This window comes from Tasmannia lanceolata, unplaced genomic scaffold (genome assembly GCF_043159265.1).
Source record: "Tasmannia lanceolata isolate RefF3 unplaced genomic scaffold, GAP_Taslan_0.1 ptg000044l, whole genome shotgun sequence".
Taxonomy (NCBI): domain Eukaryota; kingdom Viridiplantae; phylum Streptophyta; class Magnoliopsida; order Canellales; family Winteraceae; genus Tasmannia; species Tasmannia lanceolata.
The window spans coordinates 18,942,475-18,953,470 of NW_027518721.1; the positions used below are offsets into that span (position 1 = coordinate 18,942,475).

Genomic DNA, 10,996 nt, shown 5'->3' on the forward strand with positions numbered 1-10,996 from the left:
ATCTGTCGCCTCCCCTAATTAATAGAAATCCTAACTATTCTAAAAGCCTAAACCTCGAAATTTCGTCAACCATCTTCCCCTAAATTCCCACTATATCCTGATCTTATGGCCTTTGATTCTCTTTTTTATTTCTTAGAAAACAATCTCACGCGTCCGTACCATATACTATTTTCGTCTTTTCGTCTCCCCAATTACCCCTGCAGAAGTATCCAAACAATTACCGCAGTCTCAACCAATCACCATGGCCTATTCTCTCGACTTTATCACCCGTCCCACCAGGTGTCTGGCCATCTTATGCATGCTTTTGCAAAGTGTGGTTTCCCTGCATACCGTCTTCTGCTTTTTAGAGAACATGCAAGGAGAAGTTCTGAAGCTTTTCGGAAATACGGTTTTTTGTAATTTTTTATTCTACCGAACTGCTCAAGATACTCTCTCACTCTCTCTTTATGGGTGAAATGTCGTTGCAAGTTCTCCTTATGTGTAAACCCAAACAGGGTGGCTCTTAAAAATCCATTGATTGAAGGTGCAACTGCTCCATATATCTCAGTTTAGTATTTTTTTTTTACTCTCTCATTATCTGGAGGTGTGGATTTTGGCTTCAAAAGCAAGATCCATGGGTTGTATCCATAATTTCACCAAGTATTTGGATTTGGCCAAGAGTTTCCATTTAGTTTTTTCAATATTCTGATGGGTTGGACTACTTCTCTGTTGCACATATTATAAATTTGTTTGGATCTTATTTGCTTGCTCAAATAAATTTGTAAATCCAATGAAGAGCCCTTTTTTGGCTCTTTATGCAAGGGCTCCCTTGTGTCTATCATTCCTCTTATAAAGATTATCAATAGATTTTTTTCCTCACAATTAAGTTCCTGTAAAATTTCTTATTTGTTCATTTAAAGTCATTTCCATCAATTTATTAAGTTTATATTTTCGAATTAAATTTTTTTATTCAAGTGTCTATCTTTTTAATAAAACTTCAAATGCAATATCTAGATATGTTAAAATCTTTGGTTTATAAGAAGAGATTATGTATCATTGAAGTGCCGAGAAGAGCAATATTCATTTCATGAAAATAAATGCCTATGGTAAGTGGGTATTAAATGTAAACTCTTGGAAAATTGTGTTGCATTTCATTTTTTCTGACAGACCATTATTTACTCAGAAATTTCTTATGATTTTTTTCGTATGAAAGTATTAAAAGTACTGTCATTTTCCTTATCGCTTTCGATTGAGAGAATTGACTTTCAATTGACAATGGTTTGTGGAAACTTCTATTCCTTTTTCCCCTTTTCTGCTGAAATTTTCACAAAGTTCATCTAAAAAAATGGGAAATGCCTATGGTTAGTGGGTATTAAATATAATCTCTAGGAAAGTTGTGTTGCATCACACAACTTGATGGAGAATCGTATTAAATTAACAGAGTTTCGGAAACATTTGATTGATTGAGCAGTTGTAAACTCAAATGATTAGACTGTAGAAGCTTTTAAACTTGAAATATTTATGGAGTACTACACAAAATTTATAACCAACTGGGATCCTAGCCTCATCAAGGCAATGTTGAGTTTTAAGATTTTAAAGCTTGACCACAAAGTTATAAGTCCAAGGCCTCTGATTCCAAATTTTAGAAATCCTCACTGAGACATCATATTTGCTAAAGCAAGTTTATTTAGCGAATTACCTTAGGTTAGAATCATTTCTTGCCTTTGGGCAATCTGATAATCACAATATTTAATTTCGCTTTGAATGATGCTCTGTTCATTTTGGAATTTGTTGTTAAAGTATAACAGATTAAAAACGCCTTTAGCTTTTGGAGTGATTGGTAGTTTCACATTTGTGAATTGATCTGAGTGTGAAACTTATTATGAATTCAAAATTGTCTTTAGGCTGATTGAGTGTAAAACTGATTATTGACTCAAAATTGCCTTTAGGCCCTGTTTGATAGGGTTTCTAATTATGCATTATATGGGTGTATTTTTTTATCCTAAGGTTTGGATGGTAAATGGTTTATGGGAAAAATGATTTCATTTCCTTCTTCCTTCGTTCTTTCTCATTTTTTTTCTTTGAACTTTGGTGTTGAAATTTTTTCATATGTAAATGGAATTATGGTTCCCTTTTCTATGCTTCGGAATGTATGTGGTTGTGCCCCCAAATGGCAATTGTCCGTACATCAAAAAACAAACCCTTCCCCAGTAACAAATCTAGCAATACATGCAAGTTCTTTCAGTTTTCTGGGTGTATTAGACAAAGAAAAGAGATATGTTTCACTTGAAATGATCATATTACTTCTCTCTTTTTACATAAGATTGATCTGGTTCTGTCTAGCCATCTTCGTCTTCGGTTGTTGGGATTGAAGCTCAGTTTTCAGTTGAAGTTGGGTGTCATCCTTTGAGGGTTGTTAATATTTTTATTCAATTATTGGTGTGGGTTTTCAGAGATCATGTTGTTAAATTATGTATCGTCTTCACAGTGATATCCTTCCATAGATCCTTCCATTGAATTTGTGAGGTGAAATTACAGTCCAACGAATGGGCTTTCGTGACCTTACCTCTTGCATCTGTGTCTTTATTGTTATAGTATTTGTGTATGTCACTTGGACGATGACATTGGCAGAAGATTTTGATTTCTAATTTGGTCAGCAGGTGAGTCTCTCCCAACCCTCAATCCTCTCGACACGAGATGTAAATTGTTGCTTTGAAAGTTTAAGCCTGCATGATTTATATTTGGGATTGAAGCTCAATTGAGAACGATGTTCCTGTGGTTGATGCTTTTGACAGGCCATTTGGTGAGGCGGCAAAAGTGATGGTTGAAGAGAAAGGCATAACTGTTAGAAATAAATTCCTTTGGAGATGCACTTTAGAAAATTCTGTTTGGAATTCTGGAGATGAGGTATGCCCTTATCTCTGCCAGTTGTTGTTGTTGGTTATATCTTGCTAACTTAGAGTGAATGAAAAGAAATGCTTTCTTAATAGTAGTTGGAACTGAACGTCTCTAATGTTACATTGTGTATTCTCCTTCATGTGTTTCTTTTTTCATTATGCAGAGTATTGGGTAATTCATTTAGGAGTTGTTATATGGTGCGTGAGCATCGGTACAAGTGGCCCCACATGTTCAATTATCTGAACCATGTATTTGCAAGGTCTTGCTATGCAGATAAATAGGTTGGATCATTGAACAAGTGGCCCAACTTGTAATGGAATGCTATCAATTATTTCGACATTGATAGGGAAAAAAGCTCGAATGATAGTCCAGTCAAATGAATATATAGATCTATATTCTAAAAGCGTAAAGCCTGAAATTTCGTCAACCAACTTCTCCAAAAATTCCAGCTGTGTCATGCTCCGATGACCTTCGATTCTCCCCTTATTTCTTAAGATCAATCTCATGCGTCTGAACTTTAACCCATTTTGGTCATTTTGTCTCCTCAATTACCCTTATAGAACCGTCCAAATATCACCGTTCATCTCTACCAATGCGTATTTGTCTCCTGACACTACCGCTGATCTCAGCCAATGAACTTTTATCTCCTGAAACATGGTTTTTTGAATCTTTATAGCAGTTTCCTCTCTCCTCAATACTACATCTTTAGTCAAAATTCCCTGCCCGTCCTTCCTCATTTCTTCCAGCTACGTCCAATATCGCCAGGGTGTTTATGTCATTTCCTTGCTGCCTTGCCTCTGAAGATACGTACACAAAACACGCCATCTGTAATCCATATCCTTTCTTTCCCATGCCACCGCTTTCATTCCCTCCCACAAAGCAACACATGTAGCTTTTTTTCTCGTTGGGACATAGAGAATATGGTTGGCTTCAACTAAGGTCCTTAAAAGTTATTCTTATTTCATTTTATTTTGTAGGATTAATATTGTTTCATTTTCTTTTCCTGATTCATTTGTCCTTGGTTTTGTGTAAATGCCTGGAACTAGGGTTTGTTTTTTTGTTTTCCAAACCATTCTCTGTATCCAATTTAGAAAATGTTATTATTCCAAAACCAGAGGGAAATGAAAACCCATTTTTACTGGTTTGTAAAAATGAAAAGCAGACAAAATGGAATGTAATTAACCAAAACCAGAGAGAAATGAAAACCCCTTTTTACTGGTTCGTAAAAATGGAAAGCAGACAAAAATGGAAACCGGGCGTTATTGGAATCCGATGAAAACCAGGACAAGAAGAAAATGGAAGCCAAGCGAAAAATTGAAACCAAGCAAAGATGGAAATATCAGACAAAAATAACCATATAAAACAAACAACCGGTGAAACCTTGACGAAAATGGAAACTAGGTGAAAACCAAAACCATAAGACGATGAACATATCTGTAAATCCATGGGTTCGTTTTTAAAAGACCATAAGACTAAAATTATTCATGTCGGTCGATCCACTGTCGGTTTCGAGCATTTGAGAATTGGATCTGGAAGGAAGAGAAATCTAGGGTTTTTGGTACTATGGTCGGTCGGTTGATGTCGGAAAAGTTGTGACATTGAAAATTGAAGCATTTGATTTTGGCATGAGTAAAATGAGGAAGATTGATAAACCTAAAATGGGTTTCCTTGAAAGTGAAATGCACTGTACAATGGGTCCCTCATGTGTCTATATTTGACTCATCTGGTGAAAGGGACCAATCTCATTAAACCAAATGAGTTCGAACAAGTAAGTGTGTCTAAATTAAGTCAGACACACTGAACATTTCCTTTCCTGAAAATTTAACCAGTAGGTATAGAAATAGGTTGTTGCAAAGAAGATCCCCTCTTTGTAACTCTTTTTGTTTAGAGGGGCTTCTTGATTTTCATTTTTCAACTTTTTAGATGAAGATATCTTTAATTTCACAATGAGTACATCTCCCACTAAAGTTTACTGGACCTTTTTGAGTTTTCGGCATCAGGTCAGAGAACCTGATTTGATACATTCTTCCTTTTCTATCCTTGATCCTTATTCAACTTGTATATGTTTGTCTATAAATTGACATGGACACAATTGAAGTAACTTAAATATACAGTTTTCCTATTCAGATTTTGCTTCTTTCATTCCCGAGGTGAGTGGTATAGTTTAAGTGAATTGTATATTTGAAGTTGATTCTTCAGTGACTATGGTTCTATGAGTAGCTATTCTTAGATGCATGTTTTCATAAGTCATTTTCCTTTTTCCATTTGATCTTTGCTCTGTTCTGGATGATCTTTTTTGAAGGCATGGCTATTTTTTTCCATTTTAGATCTTCATGTACTTCAGCAAAGCTCCCTATTTTCCTCTTAATATCCTAGGCTTTCTTCCTTTTTACCATTAGAATCGTGTCTTTCTTTTGTTTCATTTGAAACTGCTATTTTCTTGAGTCGGTCTTCCTTTCACCTACATATTTTTCCCTTGCATAAGATCTGGCCTTTGTAAGGTGAAGTCCTTGGGTAGATGCATAATACTATTAAAGCATTGGATTTGGAGGATTCGAACAAACTTTATTTCATCTCTTTTCTGTATTTCAAGGGTGTGAAGGGGGCTACTGGGCTGTTATAACTCGAGATTTTCAAGAAAAGCTCCTTTTTCCAGGTAAAATCTGTGAATAAATTATCTTTCATTCTTTTCTTCTTGGGTTTAGAATTTCCATTTTCTTTGTAATGGTGAAGTTATAAGATTGGATTTGACTTGAGAAATGGAGAAATGGGCAGTTGGCATACAAGAATGTGCTTCATTAGGAAGTTAATTTCTAAAGGATTCTTCCTAAGCAATACTATAAGATTAGACTGGATGAAACCAGCAGTGGCTAGGATAATAGGAAATAACTTCAAAGCAGCAGTTGTAGATGATCTTTCTACTGTTTCTTGCATTTTGGCACGCTTTTCTTCATTTGCTATGCATGCTTTCGCCATAATCTTTTTATACTTCTTGGTCTTTCTTTTAATCAGATTAGCAGTGGCACAGGTTGTTAAAATTGGGTTGCATTCAAATTTTTGTATTGTTTTCCATTTAAATTCCAAAGACTATCTTCTATTTTTGTTTCAGTAACAGGTTTACCCAGCAGCAATATGGGATTTGGATTTGTTGATGAATATGTTTGGTGGCCTCACCATCCCCAACACTTCCCATGGTTAACTTTATCTTATTCCCATTCATATATTTCTGCATCTCTTTTCTTTTTTCAGTCATGTATTTGTGGTATGTACGGTAATCCAGTGTATCATTAGTTATTAGAGTTATTTCATACAATATAGATTCCAAAGAAAGGAAAAAATTATTCAGTGAACGAAAAACTGAGATGAACAGCAAAGTACATACAAATAAGTTTTCTGAACTTTTTATAATTTTGTTAGTTTCTTAGCTATTCTTGCTTGACATTCTCTTAGCTATTTGGAGAAATACAAGTTGTAATCCAGTGTGTCATTAGTTATTAGAGTTATTTCATACAAAATAGATTCGAAAGAAAGGAAAAAATTATTCAGTGATCGAAGGATATGCCAAGAACTAAGATGAACCGCAAAGTACATACAAATCAGTTTTCTGAACTTTCTTATAATTTTATTAGTTTCTTAGCTGTTCTTGCTTAACATTATCTTAGCTATTTGGAGAAATGCAAGCTCCATAAGGATGGTTCATCTGCAAAGTCTTTGAGATACATTGGAAGGTATTTGGACACTGCTAATATATGTGCGAGTTGATTTTTTTTTCTAAAAGTGACTTGATTGGTATGATTATCTTTTTTTTTAACGGTAATAGATATGAATTAGATTTTTCATGCATGTTCACTATGAATAAGAACCAAATTCTTCCTGGGTCTGATGTTTTGCAGCAAAGGTTTTTTGAGAAAAATTCTGTTTTGCAAGAATAACCGATACGAATTATGAATGGCTTCAGCCCTGAAAGACCAAAGTCATGGAGTGTATACAACAGATCATCACATCCAGTAGCAGATGAGGCACCATAGATGCATTTGAGCACATTTGTGAAATCGTGGCGATCTTTGAACATTTGTTGAGGCCAACATCCTCTTTCCTTTAACCTAGAAACAAAGCTGAAGGATCCCTAGAATCATATCAATCAAGTCAATTCCATGAAAAGTGAGCCTTGTTTTATAATGCATATTGAGCATTAAAAGTTGACACTGTATAAAGTGCTCTTGTATTCTTCCATATTGATATTCACTTTACTTATTCAGGCCATTCTGTTATTTATATCTTTGTCGCAATGCACGTGCACTTTTTACTAGTACATAAAAACTTTGCTGAAATTTATTAGACACGCTGGCGAAGTATTTGCATTCGGTCCCTCTAACATGCCATTACACCCAGTTATAGCTACATAATTGTACCATTTTTATTGATGTATGGTATGTCCATTATGGACGTCAACATCGTGTGGTGTGATCAAGGCCGTTGATCTAGCGATCCACAGGGTGATCATACAATTTTAATGGATGATTCTTAGTTCCTGGCTATTTCAAGTTCTATATATATAAAATTTCATTTCCAATCACATGACAAGGCCATATTATAATGTTTAGAATACCAATGGCCCACCTCGATAAAAGTTGAGGCTTACCAAAAAAAAGTGGCACCCATATTATTGGGTGATCTAAACTGTTCATTTGTATGGGCCCAGAGTATATAGGCCATGCCCCAAAATCTTAACTATATAATGATCCTACTCCTCCGATTTAACCTCCACACATCGGAGGGTTAAGATCATCCTCTGAGGAAAACTTTTGGAGTATGGACTATCTACTTCATCAAGGCCCAACAAATGAACGGTTTAGATCACCCAATAATGTGAGCCCTACAACATTTTTTTCCTTTTTTTGTTTTGGTACACTTGCATGGACAGCCTTTCACTGTATAAATACACTTCTCAGGTTCTTTTAAAAATTTCAACCATTTTTTAGAGTTTTTATACGGTGACGTTGCGGAAATGAAATTTAAAAAATAGCGGGGCCAACAGAATTGGGCGATCTATACCGTTCATATGTTGGGCCCCCTTCGTATAATTTTTTTTTTTTTTTTTTTTTTTTTTTTTTTTTCTGTTCTTCATGCACAGGAGAGTGGTGTAGATACAAAATTAAGGAGAGGGTGTGAACATAAAAAATAGGGGTTTGGTACATATTGCTCCCTTCTTGAGATGATATATCTAGTTAATTTCATATGAGAGCACAATTTTTGAGGACCCCCACTGGCTGTTCTTGTTTGGAATTTTCTGAAGTTGCCACTACAAGAAGCAAGAAGAGGGAAGAGAGAGCTATTAGGAATGGAAGAAGCCGAAAGCATGAAGAGTTGGTAAGTGTCAATGAAAGTGGGAACCATACAACACCCCTACTGGGTGTATACTTTTGGAATCACACTTATGTGGTCATATTAGCAACTTCAAATAATTATCTAGTCAAAAGCTCAAGTAATAAGAAATCAGACCAATGATTAGACCTGCCTACGAATTGGCTCAATCAGAACTGATAATCCTAATCACCTGCCATGACCAACAAATGCATCTTTGTGAAAAAGTTGAACAACAGACCACAAACAAGTCTACCAATTGGATATATGGCTAGGATCATCTTATGGGTGATGTTTCAAAACACCCGCCCGACATAATGGACTCCCCTTAGTAGACTGTCTACTCCCTTTCACCTTGGCCCTGTTCTTGTTCGATACCACATTTTGCCTTATAAAGTCAATCAAAACTCCTTTGAATCTCCTGCATTATGACTACGTCAACCGAGTACTCAACCACGTTGCCCCGGTAGACTAAGATTTGCTTTGGCCGCGTTTTGACCCACATCACCATTTTGAAAAACTAGTTTAATTCATGAAGCGGTTATCCAAATCGAGACCTTACCATAACCCACAACCAAGAAGAATTTACACCAAGAAGAAGCATATCTTTAACACTCAAACCTTTTATAGTCACAATTTACACAAGAAGAAGCATATCTTAATTAACACTCAAACCTTTTATAGTCACATAATACAAGAACTAGAATAGATTAAAGAAAACCCAGACCTTTTATAGTCACATAATACAAGAACTAGCTAGAATAGATTAGAGAAACTCACATAAGGACGAACTACATGAAAGACAACATAAAAACAACCACAAAGGACTATGTATATAATTTCAAAGAGCTTATATTGCCATGAGAATCAAGGTATTCCTATTATGGGAAAGAAAGGAAAGTAGTAGCTTGTGGGAGCAAGGCCCCACTCTGGTGGCACAGGAAGATCGAATATCTTGGATGACTTAATCCCTGGTTTATCACTGATGCTTTTCGAAGTTTCAGAAGGACATTTGGAGAAGACTGTGAAAGGGGTGGAGATAGTGTAGGAGTCTGAATCCTGGGCCTTTACAATCTTGGAAACTAGGGTTTTCTTGTAAGAGCAAAGTTTCTGGGGCCCACCAAGGAGCATGGCAAAGCAGTTGAGAGGTGTAGAAGATGCACTCAAAGGAAGCTTGGCTTCAAAGGAGCCTTCCTCGTCTGTTAATGCATATTCCATCCGTTTCTCTTGGCCACACTTCACTGCCACTCTAACACCTGAAAAAAAATAGTAGAAAACTAGTCAAATGTTAGTCAAAACTAGTTAAATATTAGTCAGACACCAGATTGGCAAGCACATGCAAGCATGTGAGCGACAGGTTTCTATTTTTATTTTTTTTAATAATTGCACAAACCCAGCTTGTCTTTTTTTTAAACAGAAGTCGGAATTCAGTGAAATTTGCGCCCACTCAAAGTTTTTGCCGTTCCCATAAAGCTTTCATAAGCCGATTAAGACATAAAAGGCAACCTCAGTTTGTGCAATTATTAAAACATGGTAGTGCAAATATCAGTAGCCTTAATTATTTATAAACTTCCCAAAAAGCTCTGAAAAGCCAATTAAAAAAGAAAAGACAAGCTGAGTCTCTGCAATTATCAAAACATGCTAGTGCCAATATCTCTCTCTCTCCAAAGGGATAAACAGAAAAATAGGGAGCCATTGAAGGGGAAGAAGAGAGAAACCGGGTAGGTGGTGATGAGAGCAGTCAAGGCAAGAAACCGAGCCCTTCACTACGTGAGACATGGAGACGTCCACACGTACGAGAAACAACGCAAAGAGAAGCACCATCATCACAGAAGGGAGAGCCATGAAGAAGAAAATTGGAAGATGGCAATGAGCAAGAAGACATAACAAGATGACCTATAAATAGATAGAGAGTGTCATAAATGAAGCAGGGGTGATTGTTAACCAGAGTAGCTAAAATGTCAAATGACTAATTTACCCTCTATTTTTGTGAAAACGACACCTTTATCCCCTTAAAATAGTAAAAACACTCATATACTTGGAAGTCTTGCACCATGTTGTTTCTCTTATTTAATGGTATCAATATATAGCAGGCTTTTAACACCATATCAAAATTATATAAATGTGATTTTAATTTCAACTTAGAAAATGCTAAAAGGAAGGTGCCCAATCAGTGTTAAAGTATAAAAGATTAAACACTGGATTCTCCAACAGCTTAAGCTTTTGGAGTAATTGGTAAGTTTCACACCTCGATAGCAAAAATTCACATGCAACGACCAAGGGGCCACATGTGCCACGTCTAGGCCAACCCTAGAAAGAAGGGCCACACGTGAGGGGGAGTGTTACAGTATAAAAGTTTAAATACTGCCTTCTCCAACAGCTTAAGCTTTTGGAGTAATTGGTTGCATGTTTAACAATCAAGACTTGGGAGAGGAAATAGCTCTAATACCATGTGAAACAACCAACTACTCCAAAAGCTTAATTAGGCTGTTAGAGTCGGTGTTATTTAATCATTTATACTTCAACATATTTCTAACGGACACTCCTCAACCTTGCGTGTGCCACTTCTGTGGTCGGAACTGTTAATCCTGGCTTGTAGGCATAAATCGGAACCGGTGAGAACACCTTGATCAGATAATCCTAGGTCCTTGATCTATTAAGTCTTTTTTAGAGTTTTACGAATCAAAGATAAATAAACCATTCATAGTTGTATTCACATCGATTGGACAATGCATGTAGTTATTGTTGAACAGAA

General features: G+C 36.1%; 2 long non-coding RNA genes across 6 annotated transcripts; one reads left to right on the forward strand and one right to left on the reverse strand.

Moving 5' to 3' along the window:
• The first annotated feature begins 329 nt into the window (after positions 1-329).
• Positions 330-7,152, forward strand: LOC143863751 (uncharacterized). 5 transcript variants are annotated; one of them, XR_013240962.1, is made up of 5 exons: positions 330-523; positions 2,775-2,886; positions 5,471-5,533; positions 5,987-6,605; positions 6,771-7,152. It is a non-coding gene; the product is annotated as an uncharacterized LOC143863751 (long non-coding RNA). The 5 variants fall into 5 exon arrangements; XR_013240965.1 differs by lacking the exon at positions 330-523 and adding an exon at positions 655-2,639 and having other exon boundaries at positions 5,993-6,605; XR_013240961.1 differs by lacking the exon at positions 330-523 and adding an exon at positions 1,947-2,639.
• A 1,725-nt stretch (positions 7,153-8,877) lies between these two features.
• Positions 8,878-10,227, reverse strand: LOC143864049 (uncharacterized). Its single transcript, XR_013241063.1, has 2 exons — positions 9,960-10,227; positions 8,878-9,497 (listed from the first exon to the last, which is right to left on the reverse strand). It is a non-coding gene; the product is annotated as an uncharacterized LOC143864049 (long non-coding RNA).
• Between the last annotated feature and the right edge of the window lie 769 nt (positions 10,228-10,996).